Source organism: Callospermophilus lateralis, unplaced genomic scaffold (assembly GCF_048772815.1).
Source record: "Callospermophilus lateralis isolate mCalLat2 unplaced genomic scaffold, mCalLat2.hap1 Scaffold_89, whole genome shotgun sequence".
NCBI classification, from domain to species: domain Eukaryota; kingdom Metazoa; phylum Chordata; class Mammalia; order Rodentia; family Sciuridae; genus Callospermophilus; species Callospermophilus lateralis.
Window position 1 is genome coordinate 2859037 of NW_027517018.1, and position 27080 is coordinate 2886116.

At 37.8% G+C, this 27080-nt stretch overlaps 1 pseudogene; it reads left to right on the plus strand.

The window, feature by feature from the left end:
- Positions 1-26252, plus strand: part of LOC143641199 (F-BAR and double SH3 domains protein 2-like) — a 137493-nt pseudogene extending 111241 nt beyond the window's left edge.
- Positions 26253-27080: the final 828 nt, after the last annotated feature.

Below are 27080 nucleotides of genomic sequence, written 5' to 3' on the forward strand. Positions count from 1 at the left end.
GTTGTGTCCACCAAAAAATTAAAAATAAATATTAAAAAAAGAAGTTATTTAAGCTTGTGCTGAAAATATTAGAATTATTAAAAAGAGATCATTTATTATTAAAAAGTGGTTATTGAAAGGAAACCGTAGTTTTTAACTCAGTGGCACTGAATGCATCTTAAGATTAATATCAACTGAAGTAGTATACCTCTTCAAAGTAAAATCTTTTCTTAGAAGAGCAAATAGAAGTTACTTTATATAGGATACTCATTCAAAACAATTATCAAACACTTATCAGAAGAATAGCACCGAATGTCAGTGCTCCAGTCATTAAGGAGCCTAGTTATATTTAAAAGGTCAGCAGTTGCACAGATGAGTATAAAGTAATGTGTATGCTACCACATTTTGAGTGGGTCTGTATAACCTGCCTTGGGAGCAGAGAAAGGGGTATGGAGTAAGGAGGCGGGGTGGTCATGAAGATCTTCAAAGAAAGGATAATATTTGAACTGACTCTTGAAAGGTAGGAACTCACCAGACATCAAAAGGCAATAAAAAGATATTATGCACAGAGGGACCCTCATAAACAGAGGCATGAGAGCACATGATATATTAGAGGAACAGCACATAGTAGTGTGGGAGCGCAGGGTGTGTGGAAAGTAGTGGAGGAAATAAGTTGAATTTGAAAGATGGCTTGTTCCATGTTAAAATTTAGTTAATTCTATATTCAGTAGGCACTCCAGAGTTTTTGTAGAAGATTTTAGCAGGGAAGTGACATGATGAGACCATGCACAGCCTGTAAAAGATGGATTATAGAGGAAAAGAAAAAGACCAAGAGTTGGATTATAAGGCTGAAAATACTGGATTTTAGGATGTTCTGAGAGGTAGCCTTGTTAACAGGGGGGGGGGGGAGTAGGCTTTATGGCATACTTCCTTTTCCTATTCATAAGTTATGTATTTTTAAATTTTTATACCTTTATTATATTTATTTATTTTTATGTGGTGTTGAGGATCAAACCCAGGGCCTTGCATGTGCTAGGCGAGCGCTCTACAGCTGACCACAACCCCAGCCCCTCATAAGTTATATTTGATGTGTCATCAGTACTATGCTCTTGTGAAGATACAGTCAGTCAAGGGCTGGAGGTGTAGCTCAGTAGTAGAGCACATGCTTATCTAGTACAAGACCTTGGTTTCAATCTCCAGCACATACCCCCACCCCCAATAGATATATAGAAGGAAGAAGTATGCTATTGCCATGTTTAGGGGGACTGCTCTTGTGTTTATGTTCCTTTCCTTTCTCCTCCTCTCTGCAAATGATAAATTACCTTTTATACCCAAGAAGAATTGCTTGTGAATATCAAGATTGTCCTAAATAAATAAATGGGAAATAATTTAATAATGAAAGGGGGGAAATGCCTTGATTTCTGATCATTTTCTTGGTTTCCTTAGATAATTAAGTTGAAAGCTGAAGCCCGGCTAGACCTGCTAAAGCAGATTGGCGTTTCTGTGGACACATGGCTAAAGAGTGCCATGAACCAAATAATGGAAGAACTGGAAAATGAGCGATGGGCCCACACTCCTGCAGCCACCAGCAATGGCACACTACACTCGGTATGGTTTCTTTTCTTGGATATGATGGGCTTTCACTAAAGGATGAAAAAGAAGTACAGGAAAAAGAAGAGAGAAGATAAAAGCAGTTTGTTAATGTTTTTTTTAATGTGCAGAAAAAGAATACATTGTCATTAATGGGGTTATCAATGATTATCTACCAATCTCATTATTTATTCTATTCATGAAGTAAATGTACTTCTTAGCTAGAAGTAGTAGAATAGAAAACTTAACCTAGCCTTTCTGAAGTTTTCAGAAGTCATCTTTAGTGAAAATGAAAAACATTCAGAGTTGTAAAATCTTAAAGAAGTGTGAGTGAGGCGTGGTGGCACACAGCTGTAGTCTCAGTGACACAGGAGGCTGAGACAAGAGAATCGCTCAAGTCCAGGAGTTCGCACCTTGCCTGCACAACATAGCCATACCTGTCTCAAAATTAAAATAAACAAATTTTCAGCAGTGTGGAGGCTCAGTGTAAAGGTAACTCCAGCTCCCACAGGCTCTCATACTTGATTGTCAAACCTGGGGCACAAGCTTAAGTTTTCTTACTTCACATCCAAAGGTCTTTCCACTTGGATGTCATCCAGTTCAACTTTGGTTTGTCATGTTAAAGATCTAAGAATCAGAAAAGTTCATTGATTTCCCTGATACTACATAGGTGGATATGTGATGCATTCTAGTCAGACCTAATTCCTACTGCCACCTTGTTACCCATTACTCTCTCTCATCTTGTTTATTTCCTTAATGGTGTTATCACAGTTTGTACTTCTCTTCTTTGTTTTCTTTTGTTTATTGTCCGTCTTCCTCTCTGAAATATAATTGCCATATCTGCCTAGTTCATTGCTCTGCACAGCTAAATGTCTGGCACATAATAGGTTCTTCATATTTGTTGAAGGAAGAAATGGAGAAAAAGATGGATACATAGGTGGGTGGGTGGAACAGTAGCAAACTAAAAGCTAAAATCTCCCAAGTTCCACTGTATTTGTAATGTTGTGTCCTTCAGAAATAAAGCGTCCTTGATAGAGAAATTAGCCAAAGTTTTAAAACATTCTTAGAAGTTTTTTCAGTTTTTTCACATAACATTCTGATTTTTTTAATGGGCATACACTTGCACATTTAAAAAGGATTGTGTGTGGGTATACATTTAAGAAGACAAGATCTATTGAAGGTTTATTTTTATTTCACTATTAATGGTAATTCAGTCCAGGGGAAAAAACCACACATCACCCAAATGACTTTGGGGTTAGAAGAGCTTGCCATGTTTTCATTAGAACAGAGTTGCTTCATGTCATGGAATATTTCTTCCTATTGCATCTTTTAAAAGATGTTAATTCCAATCTGCTTTAGGTTACTTTGTTGTATAGTTTATAATGTCAGCAAATTCTGGGCACAAACTTGCTTTTGGCTTCTACAGCAGCAGCACTGTTTCCAACCAATCAAACCCATTACTATCCTTGGACTAGCACCTCTTCTGACTAAACCACCTGAGAAGGTCCGTATCACTTCACATTGTGCTTACTTCCAGGCAAATTGGAGGTAAATAAAACTTGTTTCTCTCCTCAAAGAGCTTACAAGCTGGGAGAGAAGACAAGACTTTCATAGACCTTAGTGATATGTAGCAGTGTGTGACTGGGCCACTGTGTGGCCGCTTGAAATTGCTTACCTCTATCATCAGCACACCTTGGGAAAAGTCACTTTTTTCTGGATTTCTGAGAGAATGTTAAGTTAATTGATTCCAAGATCTCCAGCTCTAAAATCTCATAGTTCTGTGACATGCAGCCAGAAAAGCTCAATACTAGTTAGAAGAAGTTTGCCTCATGCAGGAAATGTCATTTGAAGGTAGTCCTTGAAGAATTTTAGCAAGAAATAAAGAGGAAGGGCTCCTGGGTATAAAGGAGGGGAATGAAGGAAATGTGCATCTAGTGGTATGTAGATATCAGCTCATCTAGAGACATGTCTCTGGTAAAGGAAGTATTTTGCAATCTCATCCCACATTTTCCTTCTATCTAGTCAGTCTTGGTAATCCTATGTCTTCCCTCCTCATTGAGGGATTATATTTTGTAGAAGATCTACTGACAATATAAATTAAAGAGAGATTCAGTCACAAAATTATTTAATGAGGTCCCAATATTTATTTGACCTGCTTTTGAATAACATCTCTAAAATAACTTAGAGAGGATTGTATCTCTTCACACTGACAGCTAGCTGGCTGACAAATGTAAAGCAGAAGCACACATTCTAGTAACCAAATATTTTCTTCCATTATAGATGCCAACAAAAGCATTAGTCATCTAGAAAATATGATTGATACTACTGGTAGACATTAACAGTATAACTGAAAATTACCTTATAAAATATAAATGTTTTTTCAATATACAGTCTATTTACCTTATAGAATAAGGAAGGAACTATACTTGAGCATTGACTCTTTGTCTTCTGCTTCATACGTGGTACAGAATATAAAACTGGGAAGAAAAAAAAAAAGAATCTCAGAATATGGCAACATTGTTTAAAAGGAGAACAGTCTGCTGGTGTAAATGTTCAGTTGGTGGGTAACTGAAGAGCTTCCTGTGTTTGAATTGCTGCCAGTGACTTAGTCTGTCTTCATGTCATTCATCCCTCTTTTTTTTCTTTGTTTTCCCTTACTCAAAATCCACAACCAATTTACAACCTAACTTTTGAAATTATATTAACTCTATGATAGGAAAAGTTACATAACTATATTACAAAAAAAAATTAGAAAACAGAATGGGGAGGCAAATGACCAAAAGTTCCATAACACTACAGATAGCAATGTGGTAAAATTCGTTCCTCTTTTCTTTCTTCATTTTCATGTAATTGACAAGCACAAATTATATATATTTATGGTATACAACATGTTTTGAAATATATTCATTACTGATATATATATTTTAAATATATTTATCATAATTAAATTAATTTTGTATTTTTCCAGCCTAACATGCCTTGTCACTAGATGATCTTCATAATTATTCTTCCAGTGCCTGTACAGTATTCCATTAGGAAGGCATAATAAAATTCACTTAAATGTTCTCTTATATGCTCATTATTTAGACTGCCTCCAAATTTTTGCTATTTTAAATAATATAAAAAATTTTTACACATATAATTGGCTTTCCATATACCCGGATTCTGCATCCATGGATTCAACCAACCACTGATCAAAAAAATTCGGAGAAAAATCACTTCAATTGTGAACATATACAGACTTTTTTTCTCTTATCAATATTCCCTGGACAAAATAGTATAGCAACTTTTTTAAAAAATATTTTTTTAGTTGTCACTGGACCTTTATTTCATTTATTTACATGTGGTTCTTAAGACTCGAACCCAGTGCCTCACACATGCTGGGCAAGCACTCCCATTGAGCTATAACCTCAGCCCCAGTAACAACTTTTTACATAGCATTTACATTGTATTAGGCAATGTAAGCAATGATTTAAAATACATGGGAGAATGTGTGTTGTTTAATATGCAAATACTATGCCATTTTATATTAGAGATTTGGACATTGATAGATTTTGGTATCCATGAGAGGTCCTGGAGCCAACCTGCCTTGGATACCAACAGGTGACTGTATTTTTCCATATTGAGAATTTTTCCTGTAGTACAGATTTTCAGAGTGGGATTAGTTGGTCAGAGATTTGCAGTCCTTGTTTAATATTGGTTTTTTTTTTCTTAAACTTTCTAATTATAGCTAATACTATGTACTTGACTTCCCTATTTTTAGCCACTTCCCCCAAATATTGAACAAAAGCAAACAGTCAACTTTGTCTAAGAGTATGATGATTGAATATGAGAGTTACACAGAAATTCTGACTCCGGTCATTATGAAGACGATGTTGAATAGTATGATTGAAATGCAAGGAAATTAATCTTTTTTTGTAATGGAAAACCTCTCAAATTTATTAGTAGATTAAATATTTTTAACCGTTGAGATGTAGTTTAGTTCCATCAGCCCAGGTATTGCCTAATAGTTCTTGCAGTATAGAGGTCTTTGTTTTTGAATATGAAAATCTGTTTTTGGTTTAAGCTAATCCCAGTGAAAAGAAACAGCCGATTTTTATAAATGCAAACTGTTGAAAACAGTTTGTAGAATGTGCCTACAAAAATCTTCAGTTGCTTTTGCATTTACAGTATTTCCAAATGAGCAATCGTGGTTTTTATTTAACTAAACTCCATATTCAAAAGAGCCTACTCTTTTAGTGAAACTAACAAATCCTCAGTAGGAACAGCTTACTTCAGTAAGTATGCCTTGAGCCAGTCCTTCTTATGAGACCCTTCACTAGGTACTGAGAATTACTAAATTGAATATGTCTATTAAGTTAGTGCCCACAGATCAAGAGAACCAGTCTCACTTAATGACAGCTACGGCCAAAAGGTAGGCGAAAAGATGTACAGAATTTCACTCTGAGGGGATGTATACTATGTTCCTTGACTTTCTGCATAGCCATAATAACAAGTGCCAATCTAGCAATTCCATTAATGGGTACATATTCAAAAGAAATGAAATCAGTATGTTGAAGGAGGTTATCTACTTTCCCATGTTTATCACAGTGCTATTCACAATGACTAAGATATGGAATCAACCTAAACATCCATCATCAGATTTCTGGGTTTTAAATTGTGGCATTTAGTTGGGCTCAATTGTGCATATCTGTCCAGCAACTTGGGAGGCTGAGGCAAAAGGATCACAAGTTCAAAGCCAGCCTCAGCTACTTAGTGAGACTCTAAGTAACTTAGCAAGATCCTGTTGTAAATTTAAAAATAAAAAGGTCTGGGAATATGGTTCAGTGGTTAAGTGCCCCAGTACCAAATAATTAATTAATTTAAAATATGGCATATATATATATGAATGTTGTTGAGCCATAAAAACAGTGCAGTCCTGTCATTCATGACAGCATGGATAAATCTAAAGGACATTATGTCAAGTAAGATAATCCAGGCACAAAAAGATAAATATCTTATATTCTCTCTTATATGTGAAATCTTAAAAAAAATTATCTCAGAAGTAGAGTTGAATGGTGGTTCCTAGAGATTGGGATGATTGGGTGAAGGTATATGGTTAAAGAAAATATGATCATAGTTATAAAAGAATAAATGAGGAGATCTATTGTACAGCAAAGTAGCTATAGTTAATTATGGTATGTTATTTATGAAAAATGTAACAAAAGTAGATGTTATGCTCTTAGCACAAAAATGTGAGGATAAATAAATTATAAAAAATGTATGTACATATATGTTATTACTAGAAGAAAAGCCATCAGAAAAGATAATGAGCTGAATGCAGTGGCAAACTCCTGTAATCCCAGTTACTCCTGAGACAGAAAAGGCAAATTTGAAAGCAGCAGAGGCAACATAGTTTAAAAAAAAAGTAATGCTATTTATCTCTACCTAGTGGAATACTGTGTTGTTATTATCAACTTTATTTTGTTTATGATGACTTTTTTAGGAAATTAAGTTATTAATTCAAAGTTCTTAAAACTATCTCATCAATTATGATTTCTATGAAATAAAGGAATTAACTTAATTTCTTACAAGAAAAAAATAAAGTGCCTGACACAGTTTCTTATACATAGTACATGTTAAAAATATTTATCTGAACCTCAGAAAAGCCATTTACTCTAGTTCTGACAGGTGCATTACTACTCAATGGAGGGAGTTCACATTGATAGAGTGTATTATGACCCAGGTATTCTGCCAAATACAATCATACGTTATATATATGAGCACAATTAATTAATGAGCACAAAAATCCTGAGTGTATTTACGTTGAGGACACACACTTGGGAGAATTAAATACCTCCTGAAGGCACACAGCATATAAATGAAGAGAAGTGACATTTGAACCAAAATATATCTCCCTCTGAAGTCCTGCTCTTTATCAATTCTTTCACCATCTCTGAGTTCCCTTTCTTCCTCTAACTTCTATGATGTTTTAATAGCTGTGCATTCTTTTATTATTTTTCATTTCTGAAGCATTTGTTGAATCATCATTGAAGGTCCCATTTCCAATGTAGTTAATGGTTTTATAGCATCAAGTACTGTATGAAAGATGACATTAAAATTCCCAAGTTTTTTTAATATTTTTAACAGCTTTACTGTGATAGAATTGACATACGATAATCTGCACATATCTAAATGTGCACAGTCTAATACATACAGACACATGTATACACCATGAAACCACCACCATTATAATGATGAACGTATCTATTACCCCCAGAGGTTTCCTCATTTCCTTTGTAATCTGCCTTTCCCATCTCTCATTAGTCAACCAGTAATCCACTAGTGTTTATTGCTCAACATTTGTTTGGTTTCATTGGTGGATCTATTTGTCTAGTTTGATGCCAGTACTCCATTGTCTTAAGTCCTATAAAATTATAAAATGTTTTTTTGGGATTGGTTAACTTCTCTTAGCATTATCTTCTCCAACTGCATCCATTTACCTGCAAATGCCATAATTTTATTCTCTTTTAGTGCTGAGTAATATTCCATTGTGTATATATACCACATTTTTTAATCCATTCATCCACTGAAGGGCATCTAGGTTGGCTCCACAGTTTAGCTATTGTGAATTGTGCTGCTATAAACATTGATGTGGCTGTGTCCCTGTAGTATGCTGTTTTTAAGTCCTTTGGGTATAGTCTGAGGAGAGGGATAGCTGGGTCAAATGGTGGTTCCATTCCCAGATTTCAAAGGAATCTCCATAGTGCTTTCCATATTGACTGCCCCAATTTGCAGTCCCACCAGCAATGTATGGGTGTGCCTTTTTCCCCACATCCTCACCAACACTTATTATTGTTTGTCTTCATAATATCTGCCATTCTGACTGGAGTCAGATGGTATCTTAGAGTAGTTTTGATTTGCATTTCTCTAATTGCTAGAGATGATGAATATTTTTTCATATATTTGTTGATTGATTGAATATCCTGTTCTGAGAAGTGTCTATTCATGTCCTTGGCCCATTTATTGATTGGGTTGTGGGTTTTTGTTTGTTTGTTTGTTTGTTTTGTTTTGTGTTTTTTTTTTTGGTGTTTAGCTTTTTGAGTTCTTTATATACCTTAGAAATTAGTGTGTGATCTAATATATGAGGGGTAAAAACTTGCTCCCAAGATGTAACAATGGGTGCCCATCTAATGATGGTCCCGTAAGAATTATGTCATCTAAAATATAGAAAGAAAAAAATTGTCATGTAGTAACATAGGCCTCTTAATTTGGTAAGCATTCTCTGCGATGTTCACACCATGATAAAAACCCCTAACAATCTAACAATGCATTCTCAGAAGTAGTCCCCATCTCTAAGCAATGCATGACTGTGATTGGAATCAACCTATACTATCTGTGAAGATAGGATTTGAAGAGGGAGACTGTTTAGGAGTCTTAAGGTGTTCCAAGTAACAGGTTGGATTTTGTTGAGTAGAAATAAACACCATCGCCCCCAAAATTATAAAATGTTGAAGTCAGGGAGGATAAGTCCTCCAACTTTTTTTTTGTACCAAGGATTGAACCCAGAGGCACTTAACCACTGAGCCACATCCCAGCCCTTTTTATTTTTTATTTTGAGACAGGGTTTCACTAAGTTGCTGAGACCGACTTCGAATTCACAATCTTTCTGTCTCGGCCTCCTGAATGCTGCATTTATAGGCGTGTGCCGTCACACCTGGCTCCCCCAACTTCTTAAAGATGTTCTCAAAGTTGTTCTGGGTTTTCTAAATCATTTTTACATAATTTTTTGTCAGTACTGGAGATTGAACACAGGGGCACACTACCAGCTCTTTTTATTTTATATATTAAGACGTAGTCTTACTAAGTTGCCTGAGCTAACCTTGGACTTGATCCTCCTGCCTCAGCTACTGGAATCACTGAAATTACAGGTGTGGTGTGCCACCATGCCCAGCTCCAGATATTTTTTGTTACTGGTCTCTTTTTTTTCCCCCTTTTGTGTGTGTGTGCGCACGTGTGTGTGTGTGTGTGTGTGTGTGTGTGTGTTGTTTTACTATGTATTGAACCCAGGACCTTGTGCATGCTAGGCAAATGCTCTACCTAGCCTTTTTTTTTTTTTTAACAGGGACCACTAAGTTTTGCAGCCTGGCCTCAAATTTGTGATCCTTTTTCCTCAGCTTCCCAAGTAGTTGGGATTACAGTCTACTTGCATCATCATACACAGCTGTTAGTGATTCCTAATTTGTTTCTGTTGTAGTCCGACATACTTGACATACTTGAATCCTACTAAATTGTTTTGTGACCTAGTATATGGTATATCTTGGTAAATGTTTCTCATGTACTTGCTGCTGTTAGATATTATGTTCTATAAATGTCAGTTAAGTCAAGTTGGTTCTTCTGTATCCTTACTGGTTTTCTGAGAACTCCACCTGATGCCCTGAGCCTTCTGAGGTTTTCTATTCTATTAGGAGAGAACAGGAATTATTGTCAAATCTGTGCAATATCTGTGGATCATTTTCTCAAATCCATTTGGGTGGTTCTATTCTTAACCACACATACTTTCTTCATATAACATGTACTGATCAGTACTCAGCTGAATACTTGTCCTCTGCAGATTTCCCATGATATCTGTCTATCTCTGTCTCTCTCTCCCACCCTCCTCTTCATCACTCTGCAGTCTCAACTCCAGCCACTTTGGTCTTCCTGAATTCCTAGTTCTACTTCATCAGTTCTGGGAGACCATCATCCTCTCTGCCTGGATTTCCTCTCCTTATGTCTCTGCCTAGGAACTTTTTCTGGCAGTAGGTCATTACTTAATGTCCAGTGTCTTAAAAACTATATGTATACACACACACACACACACACACACACACACACACATATTTATAAATACATATTTATTAAACATTTTTAGTTGTAAATGGACACAATACCTTTATTTATTTATTTATTTATTTATTTATTTATTTATTTATTTATTTATATGTGGTCCTAAGGATTGAATCCAGTGCCTCACACATGCTAAGGAAGCGCTTTACCACTGAGCTATAACCCCAGCCCTCTTCCATATATTTTGAACAGTTTTTAGTTAGTTTAGACCCTGATAGTCCATCTTGCTTGGAAGCAGGAATCCATTTTCCTGATACTTTTTCACATATTTCATAACTTTTTGTGTCATATTTGGAATAATGTTCACTGTGATCACTTCTCTGTCCACATGGAGTTCAGAGGTTCTGTTGTTTATTTTCTATAAGCAGCTGCCTTCCCCTGTATTGAGTATTAACAGATTCTTTATCTAGATTCTCCCTACCTCATAGAAACAATAAAAGCTAATGGTTTATTAAGTGCCTTCTGTGCAGCAAGCATGCATTAATGGTTTTAAATGTATTACCTCATTTAATCCTTATGGTACCCTGTGAAGCAGTCATTAACTTCATTAGAGAGATGAGATAATTGAGTTGGAGAAGTTAAGTAGTTTGCCCAAGGTCACACAGGAGGTGACATGGTCAGCTCTCACACTCAAGTCCAACAGACTCAGAGCCCACTGCTTCCTAGAGAGTACCACAAAGCCCATGGTGCCTATCTGAGGTTATTTTGCTGAGTACAAGAAGACCACTACTAAAACCAACTCAAAAAGATTCTTCTTATCTGTCCTGGCAATAACAGTAAGCATTTTACAACATCTAAGGAAGGAAAAATACTAGTACAGCTAGAAAAAAAATCATTTTGATTGAAGTTCTGTCAAGTGACCGGAAGAAAAAGAATTGAGTGCAGTTCTTTAGATAATAGAAGAAGAATGTAATTTTAGAAATGCTGAGTCAAGAGGGTAGAGGAGGGGGCTGGTGTGTAGCTCAGAAGTAGCATGTAGGAGACCCTGACTTCCATCTCCTCCACCACGGGGTGGGGGTGGGAAGGTGAGGGGTTGGAGCCAGGGCTGTGGCTCAGTGGTAGAATACTTATCTAGCATGTGTGAGGCACTGGGTTTGATCCCTGGCACCACATACAATAAACAAATGAAATAAAGGTATTGTGTCCATCTACAACCATAAAAATATTTAGAAAAAATTTTTCTAAATAGTTTTGTGAGGGTAGAAGAGGGGAAAAGGAAGAAATTATTCTGAGATGATATGATTCCGGAAGGTGCTGGAGCAGTGCAGAAGCATGTGTTGCTGTCACTGAAGCCTTTCATTCCCTTCCATAAGAACCAAAAAATGAACTCAAAAATAGAGCAGGGAAAGGAATGTTTAGTGTCAACCATTGTTGCCAAGTTAAAATGTCTTGAATTGATTCCAAGTGCCATAGCACAGTAAAATATTAACATTTTATATATTTTTTAGAAATCTGTTCTACCTTCATTTTTATAAATGTATGAGCATTTTTAAATTTTTTTGTAATACCCACATTTTTTAAATGTTTATAACCTTTCTTAGAGTGTGAAGGGAATGTCTTATAGTAGTTGAAATATTTTTTTAAGTTAGTGTTATGGAAATTTCTAGAACATCATCCTTATTTTTTGTATAACACCATTCCCTGTAGGAAAAAACAATAGAATCTGAAGTCTGAGATTTGAGAAGTCAAGATCTAAACTTATTTTGCCACTGGCCTGAGGGATTACAAATGAATAACTGTAAGATCAGGCACAAGATTACCTCACTGACCTGTGGAGAATTTTCAGTAATAATTATAAATGAAACTATGTCAGGACGTTTGAAGTGGTGGCAGTAAATGTGGCAGGAAAAATGTAGTTTATTCTTCTAGAATTCCCTGCGGGTCTCTAGAATTTCTTAGATATTCTTAAAATTTAGGAATTCTTAGAATTTTTTAAGAGGAGTCAGTTTAAAAGTATTAGTGATCCTCCTCCCCCTCCCCCTCCCCCTCCCTCTCTCCCCCTCCTCCGTTTTTCAGTTGTAGGTGGACACAATACCTTTATTTTATTTATTTATTTTATGTGGTGCTGAGGATTGAACCCAGTGCCTTGTACGTGCCACTGAGCCACAACCCCAGTCCATCCCTCAGTTTTCTTTGTCCTGCACTCCCTTGACAGACAACTATGCTTGTGTAAATATTATTTATATTTAATATAGCACAAATGGTGCTATAGATAAATACATATACATTTTGAACATCCAATACTACTTTAATTAATATGCCTTTTAGCTATGGTGGGTAATATACCTTGAGACTCAGATTAGAAAATTATATATTTTCCTGTGTAACACTGCACAGGGGACTTTTCCTTTTGTGTCAATATACCTGTTTATCATCTAGTTATACCTGTTTATTATTTAGCATATAGTTCTATGACATTAAGTAAACTTCACAGTGTTGTGGCACTGTCCTCAGTATCCATCTCATCTTGCAGAAATGACTTCCCATTACTCACCGCAATTCCTGACAATCACCTTTCTACTTTTTGTCTCTATGATTTTGACTCCTCTAGATATCTCATATAAGTGGAATTATGGGGTTTATTTTTTTGTGACTGGCTTATTTCACTTAGCATACTGTCCTCAAAGTTCATCCTTGTGGTAACATTGTCGGAATTTCCTTCCTTTTTAAGACTGAGTAATATTCCATTGTATGTATGTACCAATTTTGTTTGTCTTTTCATCTGTTACTGGACACTTGGGTTGCTTCCACCTTTTGGCTGTTGTAAACACTACTACTGTGAACATGGGTTTACAATTTTCTATTCTAGTCCATGCTTTTAATTCTTTGGGGTTTCTACCCAGAAATGGAATTGTTGGATTATATGTAACTCTATGTTTAATTTATTAAGTAAACACCATACTACTGTTTTTCCACACCAGCTGTACTATATACAGTAACATTAACAGTGTACAATGGTCCAATTTTCCATATCCTCATCAACATTTATGAAAATAGCTTTTTGAAAATAGCCATCCTAATGAGTATAAAATGGTATATCATGGTTTTGATTCGCACTTTCCCAATGATTAAACATGTTGGGATCTTTTCATGTGCTTCTTGTCCATTTATATATCTTCTTTAGAAAAATATCCATTCAGGTTCTTTGCCTTTTGTTGTTGTGTTGTTGCTGCAGGGTTGGGAGGATCCTGGGGATTTAACTTAGGGGCACTTGACCACTGAGCCACATCCCCAGCCTTGTATTTTATTTAGAGACAGGGTCTCACTGAGTTGCTTACCACCTTGCTATTGATGAGGCTGGCTTTGAACCCACAATCCTTCTGCCTCAGTCTCCCAAACCACTGGGATTTCAGGTGTGCACCCTGAACCTGGCTGCCTATTTTTTAATTGGGTTGTTTTTTATTGTTGAGTTTTAAGCATTCTTTATATATTCTGGATGTTAATCCCACATCAGGTATATGATTTGCAAATACTTTCTCTCATTCTGTGGGATCCTGTCATTTTATTGTCCATTGATGCAAAACAATTTTTAATTTCGATGGTCCAATTTATTTTATTTTAGCTTTTTAAAAATTTTTTTTTGGTACCAGTGATTGAACCCAGGGGTGCTTATCCACTGACCCATATCCCCATCCTTTTTTATTTTTTTATTTTGAGACAGAGTCTCGCTAGAACCTCAGTAAGTTGCTGAGGCTGGCTTTGAATTCAGGATCCTCCTTCCTCAGCCTCCCAAACCACTGGGATTACAGGCATGCACCACCATGCAAAGCTATTTTATTCTTTTGTTGCCTATTGTCAGTCAGTATTTAAGAATAAAAAGTGAAAGATACTAATAAATATTTCTTCTCTATTTGAAACATATTTTACTTTTGATTGTAAAAATGATCTCTATCCTCTATTAACATGCATGCATGAACAGACAGTCCTATCTATGTATAATCGAATAAGTAAATTAACATTTTGGAACAGTTCAATTTTAGGTGCTTTTCCTGTTTCCAGACATTTTCTTGAAGCAAGCAAACTAGCTAATGGTTTTTAATTTTTTCTAGCTAAATGCAGATAATGAAAGAGAAGAAGGAGAAGAGTTTGAAGACAATATGGATGTTTTTGATGACAGCAGTTCCAGTCCTTCTGGTACCTTAAGAAATTATCCACTCACCTGCAAAGTTGTTTATTCCTACAAGGTTTGTATTAAGATATTGCTGATATTAAATTGTGACAAACCTAAAGATACATGTGACTGTGTCTACCCAGCTTCTCACAGGACACCTAGCATAATGTTAGTATTCAGTTAATATCTAAAGGAACGAAACATAATGATGAAGAGTTTAAGCTCTGATATTAGATTTCTTGAGTTAAATCCTGTCTCACTGCTTATGAACTACATGAGGTTACTCTAGTCAGCCTCTTAATTTCTATGAGCCTCAGTTTCCTTATCTACATGATGGGGATAATATTGTAAAATAAATGTGAAGATTAAATGAGAGATTACCTTTATAGCAAAGCACTTGGCATAGTACCTAGTTCAGTAAATACAGTATATTCAGTAAATACAGCTCTTACCCTTACTCTCTATTGCCTGCTTGGCATAAACCCTCCATTAGAATGAACCTCAAAATTCATATCAAAATAAAATTGTTTCCCAAAGCAGTTTTTAATACTTTGCCTTTACTCATCCTAATATAATTCCCTCTTGTCCATATTGAGCAGGAAATCTGGATTAACAGATGCCAGAATTTCCAAACTTGGTTTGGTATAATAGTTCTTACTCTCTCTCATCCTTTCCTGCTTATCCAATTACTTTATATTCAACACAAAGTAAATGGTGTTTCAATTTTCCAGTTCCTTTCTTTCCCTCACTCCCACATTCAGTCTGTCAGCCAGTCCTGTTGTGCCCACCTCCACAACATATCCTGAATCTATTCACTTTTCACCATATTTACTGCTCTCATCTTTATCTAGGCCGTTTCTTTGATTCTTATAAGATGGGGATGAGCCCTCATAATTAGGCTTCTTTGACACTAGCTTCCCAACGATCCATTTTCCAGCTACAATTATTTTTTACACATAAAGGAGTTAATTCCATCCCCTTTTCTAAAAAAAACCCTTTTTAAGCTTTAAATGTTAATTCCATTCCTTTTCCTAAAAAACCGTTCCCAGCCCGAACTCTTCACTGGAATCCGTAATGTCTAGCCTGATCGGACTCCAGGCATTCTCCCCAGCTTTATGTCAGGCCATTCCTCCACTTCACACACTCAGTACACTGGCCACTCTGGCTGCCTTTCTGGCTTCAAAAGTACCAGGTTCCTTCCTGAGTACACATCTTTGCACTTGTTGTTCCCTCTGATTAGAACTGTGTCTCCCCATATATCTGTTGACTGCCCTTATCTTCATTGTAGTTCAACTCAAATAGCCTCCAAAGGTCACCTCAGCCACCTAAACTCATAGCTAGCTCTTTACTACTCTATCCCATAACACTGTTTTGTTCGCCATACTGTCATCTCTCACTCAACTACGGGAATATGATCTGAGAAATGCAGCATTTGGTGACTTTATCGTCATTCAAACATTGTAGAGTGAGCTTATACGAATCTAGATGGTATAGCCTAATAGACACCTAGCCTGTGTGGTAGAGATATATTATTTCTGTTCATCAGACCATGACGAACAAAACAACATGAGATTAAATCAAGCACAAGATAAACTCATGCAATCCAAAGATGCAATAAACGTGACATGTACAAGGCTACTGTTGGCCAGCATAAATTGTTTTACAGTAAACTTGTTTTTTTAGTAAGTAGAGATTACACACCAAAATAATGATTAAAAGTATATTAAATATAAACTAATACCTAGTTGTTTATTATCATTATCAAATACTATATACTATACATAATTATGTGTGCTGTACATATATATGATTGGCAGCATGGTGGATTTGTTTACACTAATGATGCCACAGACATATGAATAATATGTTATACTGTGACATCATGATGGCTACAATGCTGTTTTTTAATTTTTCATCTCCATTATAATTTTATGGGACCACCATATATGTGTGATCCAGTGTTGACCAAAATGTCATTATGTGGTACATGACTGTATAGCTCTTAGTGCCAGCCAGATTAAGTCTTACTTGTCTTCATATTTCTTTGCCTGGTTCCCCATTAAAGGCTTATGAAAGTATAAACTTTGTGTTTGTACCTTTTCTGTGTCATGAGCTCCTGGGACAATGCCTGGCACACAGTGGGTCTTGGATTAATAATTGTGAAATTAATAAGTGAATGATGTAAGGAAGGCATGAGCAAATGAATCCATTTCTGGCCCCTATACTGATAGAGAAAGCAAGAGGAAAAGGTTAATGCTAAGGAATAACAACAGAGGGACTGTTCTGAGAGACTCTTTAACTGTCATACACTGGGCACTCTCACTCCACTCCCCAGTCCTGTGTTGCCAAAAGCTGGCATTATATACTTTTCAGTATCAGCTATTCCTGGGTTTTTTGAGTTTAACATCATTTCATTATATTTAAATTCATAATACTTGCTGTTTTCTTTAAAAAGTTAGGGTTTTTTCCTAGTGTACATTGTTTTGATAATGTTTTGAAATTTTGAAATCATCTTCTAAGAAATTTGGGGATATTTTACAGGACATTTTTAAACTAGGGTTCAGAATGTTTTCTGATATCACCTCTCCTTGTTATATTTACATGAAAGTTTCAAAACTAATTAAGATCCTTAGATGGAGAGAGTTCTAAGTGTCTAAATTGTTTTAAACAGCTCACATTCAGGCTGGGGTTGTGGCTCAGTGGCAGAACGCTCACCTAGCACGTGCAAGACCTGGGTTTAATCCTTAGCACCACATAAAAATAAATAAATAAAATAAAGATATTGTGTCCAACTACAATTAAAAAATAAATATTAAAAAAAACAGCTCACATTCACCCATTGATCTATCACAGTACCTCCATTGATCTATCCCAGATACGTCTCTGTGAAACCAGACTATCAGAATCTATTTAGGGCTGAGTGCAGTGGTGCATGCCTGTAATCCCAGCAGTTCAGGAGACTGAGGCAGGAGGATCATGAGTTCAAAGCCATCCTCAGTAATTAGCAAGGCCCTAAGCAACTCAGTGAGACCCTATCTCTAAACAAAATATAAAAAGGGGCTGGGGATGTGGCTTAGTAGTGAAGCGCCCCTGGGTTCAATCCTCAATACAAAAAAAAAAAAAAAACAAACAGAATCTATTTAGTCAGTTAATCATGAGCTAAAACTGAGTGCACAATATGTGATAACTTTTGTGATATAAGAATTAATATGACACTATCCCTGCCATCCAGGAATAGACAGACTACGCAGTAGTTAAATAAATTTTACAGACAAGATGGCATTTAAATTAAATCATAATCTAGACTTTTCTAGGTAGAGAGAGAAGATAGGGAAAGGAAGGATCCTTCTAAGCAAAGGGAACAGCAGATATTGAAACTGGGATGAGAGGATAGGGTGTTGAGAACAGTTTACTTTTGGATGTGTAGGAGCGCTGAGAGGTGGGGAGTAACAGAAGATCTAAAGGCATTTGCTGTCAGATAATAAAGGGCCTTGTATACTAGGCTCAGGAGTTCGGTTTTTATTCTGGACTTTAAGGAGATAACTTTGGTATTTGTGTAGAAACTCAGGAGGATAAATTAGAAGAGAGAGATCAGCTGGGCACAGTGGCCCAGGCCCATAGTCCCAACTACTTGGAATGCTGAAGCAGGAGGAAGATGGCTTGAAACCGGGGTATTCAAGGCCATCCTCATAGCAAAACTCCATTGCAATGAATGAATGAATGGAAAAAAGAGAAAGAGACTGACTTTGAGCCTAATCATGATTTCTGTGGCCTACACCAATAAAAAAGGACTAGATGAACCTGGTGAGAACACAGAAAAGCTATATTTAATATTCAGATTCAAAAGCTTTAAAAGTATTCATAACTTTTAACCTTATTAATATCCATCCTAAGGAAATGAGCCACAATATAGAAAATGTTTTACATACAAAATATTCTTTCAGGGTTTGGGATATAGTTCAGTGGTAGAGTGCCTACCTAGCAATGTGTGAGGCCCTAGGTTTGATCCCCAGTACTGCAACAACACAAAAGTGTTCTTTCATTATCTTCTACTTTATAATAGCTCACAGTTTGCTATGGAGTTTTGTAACAGACTGAAACATATTAGGACTTAAGGAGACATTGTGAGACCTTGCATATATTTAATAGCCATTGACTGACCACTTGCTGCCTATAGTTGGAATAAGTGAGAAATACAGTCCCCGCCTTAAGTCATTCTAATAGGGAACTCATAAGGACTAGCAGTGAGCTAGAGCACCATGGTAGTCAGTGTGTGATGGACTCATGGAGTCTTAATGAAAGGAAGAAGCAACTGGCTCATTGCCAGTGGTCTGAGAAAGAGAGCTGGGCCACAAGTCATGAGAAGCTACTGCTTCTTTGTTCATTTCAATCTCTTCAATAACCCTACAAAGAAGATATTATCAGAAAACACCATTTATTCAACAAACAATTACTTGAGCATCTCTTTATACAAATACTTTGCTCTTTCTAGGCCCTGTGATGTAGCACTGATCAAAACAGACAAAAATCTGTCTTTATGGCACTTATGTTCTGGTAGAAAAAAAGAAAGAAAGAAAACTGAGACTCAGATGGTCTCTTGCCCATAGAAACAAGACTGAAACTAGACTTTTATACCTATAATAATCTAATCCATTCATCAGATAGGAAAGCTGGAACAGAGCAGGACAGACAAAAGGAGCAGCCGGGTATAAGCATAGAAGCAAGAGAGACATGATGCACCTAGACCACAGGGAAGAGTGTGCTGGTCCAGGGTACCCCGAGGCTCACAGGGCCCAGACTCTAGGTCTTGATTGCCATGTAGAGGAAAACCTTGTACAAAAGTTGTCATTGGTGTGTGGTGTCAGCACAGTCATGCTAGTGTCTGCTTCTGCTAGAAGACTCCTGCTGCACTGGGCCTCAATGGCTGTTGCACAAGGACAGCAACATATCCTGCTTTGCTCTCACACAGGGTAGAGACTGGTATGGTTGTATTGAGACTTTTTAAGTCTTGGCATGTAACTTAGGAAAACGGCTTTACTACAGAAGTACCTTTTACTGGTATATTCAGGACACAATGTGGTTTCAGAGTAGCAAAGAAATTCCATTGGAAAAGCTATCAAGAGTAAATGTGGACCAACACTAATTATCTCATTCAACAATTTATCCAATGCTTAAATCCTGAAATTGCCCATATTTACCTCCTGTTGACTAATGATCTTGGCAGTGTCACATGGCCCTCTCGTATGCTGTCTTTTTTGTAGGATGATGTTTTTGTATATGCTGAATTAATTATATAAAAAATATCCTCCAAGCTATTTGGCTTTTTTTATTTCAAGAACAGTAATAACTTACCTATCACTCTTCAGACTAAATGTTATAAAACATCTTCTTTTTTAATAGAGAATCTTTATCATATAGACTTAACTCATTTAATTCCAAATTTTAAGATGCATTAAGCCTGATTTTTCTTTTTTACAAAGAGTGCTGCACGTCCACATCCCAATAAATAATAAAGAACTAAATTATTTTCCTCAAAAAAGAATAATTAAGGCCAAAATTGACTCTACTGCTGTGTATAACTATGAAGAACAAATTTTTAAAAAGAGTAAATGAGACAATTTCTATCAGGTCCCCTCTCATCCTGCAGGAGTTCTGTCTCTTTTCTTTTCAATTAAACAAATTCTCTTTTACACTTAAAAAAAAGTAAATAAGTGGGTTTCATATATTGACATAAGAGGTAATTTACTTAAAATCTGGTCCTGGAGTGGCTGGGGATACAGCTCAGTGGTAGGGTATTTGCCTAGCATGTGTGAGGTTTTGGGTTCAAACCCTAATACTGAGGGGAGAAAATCTAGTCTTATAGTATTCTCTGGTTTATCACCCATTTTCAAGACTGTTTTTGTCTTAAGGAGCTATGGTAGCTTCAGAATCTGGGTTTTGATGAAATGTTTAAAGCTTGCAAAATGTGGAGTGAATCATAGAAACTGACTAACTTTCTTGCCCAATTTTTGCTTGTGTAACTTGGAGATATTTTACACTTTGAAATTGTGAGATTTGAAAAACTATATGGTCTCAGTTGACAATTTTAACTGATCTTGGGACTTGGGGGAAGCTTTTAAGGCTTTTACCAGAGAGCCAGAAGATACTCACAAGCCCACCTGTTAATATGACATACAAGGCTCTTTAGGAAGCAAAGCCAAACAGACTCTCCAACCCCTCTGTGGAGCCTCTGAGAGTCTCCTCTCAGGTTTTGTTGTCCTAAGGGAAAATCTGGTGACTGGTGCTATCAGGGACAATAAAGCCATCACAGATTGTGTAGAACCTCTAAGGATCAACCCAGTCTTCATACTAATATTGGAGCATAATCCAAATTTTGCCTGATCTCAATCATGGCCTTTCCCACAATTTTCCTCTTTGGGCCACTATTTTATAGCAATTCCAGATCAACCCTCGGCATTGCTTAACCTCCATCCAATCCATGTACATAGCCCTTTGCATTTTCCATGCACCTCCATGGTAGCCTTTGGTAGCACTTCCGTTTCAGTGCCTTCTCCTCTGCCTGTGCTTCCCAAGTCGTCATGGTTCTGTGCTTACTCATCCTACATTAACACCCCAATCCTCAAGAGAATGCAGGACTGTCATTTTGAAGAAATGGAGGTTGAGTAACTTACCACTAGGTACCTGAGCTGAAGCTGGAACCCACATCCTTCACTTCCAGCCCAGTGCTGATCACTGATCTGATTGCCTCCTGAGGATCCAGTTTTAGTTGCAGTTTTATTTTGTTTCATTTTTTTAGAGTAAAACTTCACCTCATTATGATAGTTTTACAGCATTGAAATTTTTATGTTTCTCAAAATCATTTCAATATTTTGATCCCCAGTTTTTGTTCTGACCAGCTCACATCTGCTCTTTATCTAACCTTTTTAATTTTGTCCATGACCATCCTCCATTGCAGGCTTCTCAACCAGATGAGTTGACCATTGAGGAACATGAGGTGTTAGAAGTGATTGAAGATGGAGATATGGAAGACTGGGTAAAGGTATATTCCTTTGCTCATATCGCCCCTCTTGTGACATTTTTAGGAGTTTGTTTTGGTTCTTATTATGTCCGGTCCAAACCTTTGTGTGTGCAAACCTGTTTTGTAACCATGTCTTTTACCCAGGCTCGAAATAAAGTTGGCCAAGTGGGTTATGTGCCAGAAAAGTACCTACAGTTTCCCACCTCGAACAGCCTACTGAGCATGCTGCAGTCCTTGGCCGCTTTGGACAGTCGGTCACACACATCCAGCAATTCCACGGAAGCAGAACTCGTTTCAGGCAGCCTCAACGGAGATGCCAGTGGTAAAGACTGAAACAAGGCACACTTTATTTGGTCACATTTGACCTAAACTGTATTACCCTAGGAGTAAGCCTTCAGTTGGTTAAAAAGCACTTTCTTCCTGTTTTTTGTTTCCCTGTTTTGATCACAGTGAGTAAAAAAAATTACAACTTTGAGTGGTGCTCTCTGAGTTGTCATGTGAGCATAGGGGTGGTTGCAAAAGCAGCCTTGACTGTCTTTGTTCTTAACCAGATTTGTCTCTCTTTTGCTTTCTAGTCTGTTTTGTGAAAGCACTTTATGATTATGAGGGCCAAACAGATGATGAGCTATCTTTTCCTGAGGGAGCAATCATTCGTATCTTGAACAAAGAGAACCAAGATGACGATGGCTTCTGGGAAGGGGAATTCAATGGGCGGATTGGAGTGTTTTCATCAGTGCTAGTAGAAGAACTTTCAGCCTCAGAAAATGGTGATACTCCATGGATGAAAGAGATTCAGGTACCAGAGTGGGAAGAGCTGAATTTTATAATGTTTAAAGGGATGGAGGTGTGGCTCAGTGGTGGAATGTTTACCTAGTACGTTCAAGGTTTGATCCCTAGCACTGCTGAAAAGAAGAAAAGAACAGGTGCTTTAAAACATGATTAAAGAAAATAACTCCCTAGGGTCTCTTGAACCAGGCAAAAGTGGGTTGCAGTCTCTCTGCCTCACCCTCCCTGTTCCAGTCCTCAATTGCCAGATGTCTATATAGCTGAATTTCAGAAACCAGAGACTTGACGGTCAGACCCTTGTGGGATATGACCCTATTATGCCTTCATTCTTCTGCATTCTGTGAATCTATTAACCAAAATACTAAATCATATATAGCATATCAAAGGTTGGTTTGGTGGAGAGAGAAAAAACAAATCAGAGAGAGAATGTGTTATGTCCATGGTTAGTTTATGTGGTACAACTCTGAGGTAGCTCTTCGTTCTATCACACTCAGAGCCCTACCACATAACCCAGGGCCTGCCAGAGCCCCTTCCCACAATAAAGGGGCTGTAAGGTTTTGCTCATCAGTAGGAAACTTGCATTTACAGGAAGTCCTAATTTATTCAGTTCAGTTTTTCTCTGGGGATCTGTTACAGCAGCCTGGCAGATAGAAGAATAAAGTGTTTGCCAATCTTGTTTGCGTGATAATAACTTAGCCTCACATACAAGAAGCTCAGCCAGTTATTGTATCTTCATATGTAAAAACAGTACAATTTGTCCCCTTTTTTGTTCTTCCTTAGCTTTGTTGAATTGACTAATTTATCATATTTTCAATTAAAAAAGAAAAGTTTAGAGAATGGTTTGACTTGGTAACTGTTTGAAGATAAACTAAAATCAGTAATATAATGAGATCTATGATAGGAAACTGTTAAATGCATCATGAAACAGTTTGGGGTAGTTATTTTAGGTCCATTTGCTGACGAGCAAAAGGCTGACAAGCTTTAACAGTCATAATTTAGTCCCAGAGAAAAGGAATGTGTGTTCAGCAGCAGAGAAGAAGCCAGCTCTCTTTCCTGAGGCCAAGAGCACCTGGTAACCTTGCCTCCTTCCATGCAGATCTCTCCTTCCCCCAAGCCGCAAACATCCCTGCCTCCGCTACCGCTGTATGACCAGCCTCCCAGCAGTCCTTACCCCAGCCCGGATAAGAGGAGTGCCCAGCTCTTCCCCCGTCTCCTTCAACAAATGGTAAGGGTCCTCTGGGCAGGGTCTGAGTGCATTTTATTGCACAACACCACATAAATTGAGATTTTTAATTCTCTCCCTTAGAAAATAGCCTCCATGCTGAGTCACCAGGATTCTCACAGGCATCAAGGCATACTCCTGAGACCTCATATGGCAAACTCCTGCCTGTAAGTCTCCTAGCTGGCAGGGTTATAGAATGCATAGTTCTTCCAAATCCAAATCAGCCCCTGTGTGTTGCCAAACAAGGATGAAATGAATTTGGGAAGGTAAAAAGATTGATTGAGGGGCTGGGGTTGTGGCTCAGAGGTAGAACGCTCGCCTAGCATGCATGAGTCACTGGGTTCAATCCTCAGCACCACATAAAAATAAAATATTGTGTCCACCTATAACTAAAAAATAAATTTAAAAAAAGAGCGATTAAAAAGGCTAAGTGGGTTATGTGCCAGAAAAGTATCTACAGTTTCCCACCTCAAACAGCCTCGACAGCTCTAAAGTCAATTCATCTTGGATCATTTAGTTTATACTGGAACACTTCTCACTGACATGGTAAGATCACAAGATAACCACTGTGCAGGTGTATTTCAATTGTATTTCAAGCTCTAGGAACATTGAAGTAGTATAATTGTAACATAAAAACAATTGTTTTAGCAAGTGTTTATTAAGAATCTATTTTCCAGGCCGTATTTGCCTCTTTGAGGAGCATTGAAATACACTAAATGACCTCAAAGAACTCCTGTTCTCAGGGATATATTCTGACAAATAGTTACCTATGCTTACCCTTCACTTTACTGCCATCTTAGTTCCACTACCACTCCTCTTCAAGGTCATGGCTTTCATACTGGTAATCCAGTGGACCCTTTGCAATTCTGTTTTCCTTGACCTTTATCACCATTTCTTGAACCACTAGGTTGATTCATTAAGCAGATGTGCTTTGAGTTCCTTATTAATGACTTGGGTCTTAATATTTTTTTTTATACTGGGGAATAAATCCAGGGGCACTATACCACTGAGTTATAGCCCCAGCCCTTTTTATTTATTTATTTTTTCAGACAGAGTCTTACTAAATTGCTCAGGCTGGCCTCAACTTGTGATACTCATGCCTCAACCTCCTGGGTAGTTGGGATTACAGGCTGGGCCACCACACCTGGCAGGGACTTGGGTCTTGATTCTAAATGTGATTGAAAGCCATTGTGAGGTATGAAGCAGGGCAGTGTTGTGATTAGTTTTGTATTTTAAACACATATTTATGGCTACCAAGTGGAGACCAATAAAAGGTGGCAGAACTGATACAGGAGCCATTAGGAGGATGTAGCAGTTGTCCAAGCAAGAGGCATTAGTAACATGGGCTGGTGGGTAAGAGTAGAAATGAAGAAATCGGGGCTAATTTTCTTGTCCACCACACTTTGCTGGCTGGCTCTATACTATACCTCCAGCTCTTCCTTTTCATTGACCTTAGCAGGTTTGTCCTCCTCTCTCCATCTCTGCTGATACTTTTCATGATCCTGTCCCTAGACTGCTTCTCTTGAAGTCATTCAACATATTCTCCCCAAGTTACCTATTCCCATGACTGTGAGAACCAAATCCCAGAATCATGTCTCTCAGTGAGTTTCAGACTTGTGGTAATCTCAACTTATATGTCTGAGACCAACCCCCAAAACTCAGCAAAAATTAGTGAATTACCTTCCCTCCAAGACATGTTCCTTCTTCCATTTTGCCTGTCTTGGTGAATGGATCCTCTATCCTACCAGTGCTCTGGAGGCATTCCTCAGACCTTCCTGGCCTACCTGCAGTCATCACCAGGTCTTGCCAGGTTTACCTTGGATACAGGTCTCAAAACTATTCACTGTTCTGCTTCCACCATTCCTGGTATCTAGTTCAGCTCACATCAGCCTTCATTCTGAAAAGTCTGGAAAGTCTCCTATGTTGTCAGCTCACTTGTCCTGTTGCCCACTTCCAATCTCTTCTCCAAACTGTTATCTGAGACATCTTTTCATGGATCTGATATGCCTTACAATCCATCAAAGACTCCCCTGCCTACAGAATAAAGCCCATATTTCTTTTTTTTAAATATAGGGTTTTTTTAATATTTATATTTTAGGTGTAGATGGACACAACACAATGCCTTCATTTTTATGTGGTGCCTAAAATCAAACCCGGGTCCCACCCATGCTAGGCAAGCGCTCTACGCTGAGCTACAATCCCAGCCCAAGCCCAGATTTCTTATAACATGTCTCAACAAGGCCCTTCATTTCTTGCCCCAGCCTGCCTCTCCAGCCTTCTCTCTTAGAACTGACTCCCAAGACATGCTGAAATGTCTTATTTCCCTAAGTATTGTGCTCTTGCCTTCCAGGCTTTAGCTTTGGAGAAGGATTTTAGGGCTTTAGTAACTGTTGTGCCCAGGGCTTTTAGCCCAGGCAGCAGTCTCATTTGTAGACTTGACATTTCATCCAGAACAGTACCTGCTTTTCGGGGTGGGAAATTTACACTGAAAGTATGTGCCCATGTCATTGGATAGAGGACTGGTTGGACTTTGCAGATGCTCCAGCCTGAGTCTGGAAGCTGACTTACAAACCAAGACTTTGTTCTTTACTCAGGTCCGAGCGGCTCCCCCTCCACCCACACAGAACCACCGAAGGCCAGCAGAGAAGATGGAGGATGTGGAGATCACAATGGTGTGACTATGGGCTTGCCCTTTGTTACCGCTACAATCAAGGCCAGGCTTGGAGTTTGGCCCATCCTGTTGTTTAGGCACCTTTGCATGATGGTGACTCTTTAACAGAGCAAAACCAAGGCAGATTCTCTGTGACTGGGTGGCCTGGTGAACTCCTCCCATGTTTTGAATATTTTGTGCCTTTTTTTGTTGTTGTCATTTTCTATGTCATCTGTCCTACCATAGCACAAATCCTAGTGGGCCCTAGAAGCAGAGGGGAGTAGCCCTCATGCCTAACAATGGTCCGTTTTTATAGGAGATTCCAGACCAGGCCTCATTCCAGGGAATAGTCACAGAATTCTGATCATGTGTGCTCGTACAGTATATTACTGTGGCCACAAGGATGTGGCAAAAATCTCATCATTCTTCAAGTGGCTTTTGCTCATCTGATTAAGTATTAATCAGATTCTGTTGGCTCCAAAAGGAAACAGAAGGAGGGATTCAGGAGAGGCTGGCTCCTCCCCGAAGTTCGTCCCCAGATGAAGAGTGAAACCATACCGGGAAAAAGTGGACTGCCCATTGCATTAGCGCCAGTTGCATTAACGCACATCTCTTCCACAACTAACAGATTTAAAATAATAACAGTGTCCTTTGTATTAATATTTATGCCATTCATTTAGTATTAGTGGGGCTAACCTGGAGGGGGCTAAACTAGTAGCCTCATCTTGCCCATCACATAGACTAATAGAAAGGAGGCTACGGCCACAGCAGAGATGGAGCTTCCAGATCTGAAATGAGCCGGTTTAATGTTCTTTTTGTCTTTGGACATTTTTCAACTCAGTTTTTACAGCATATA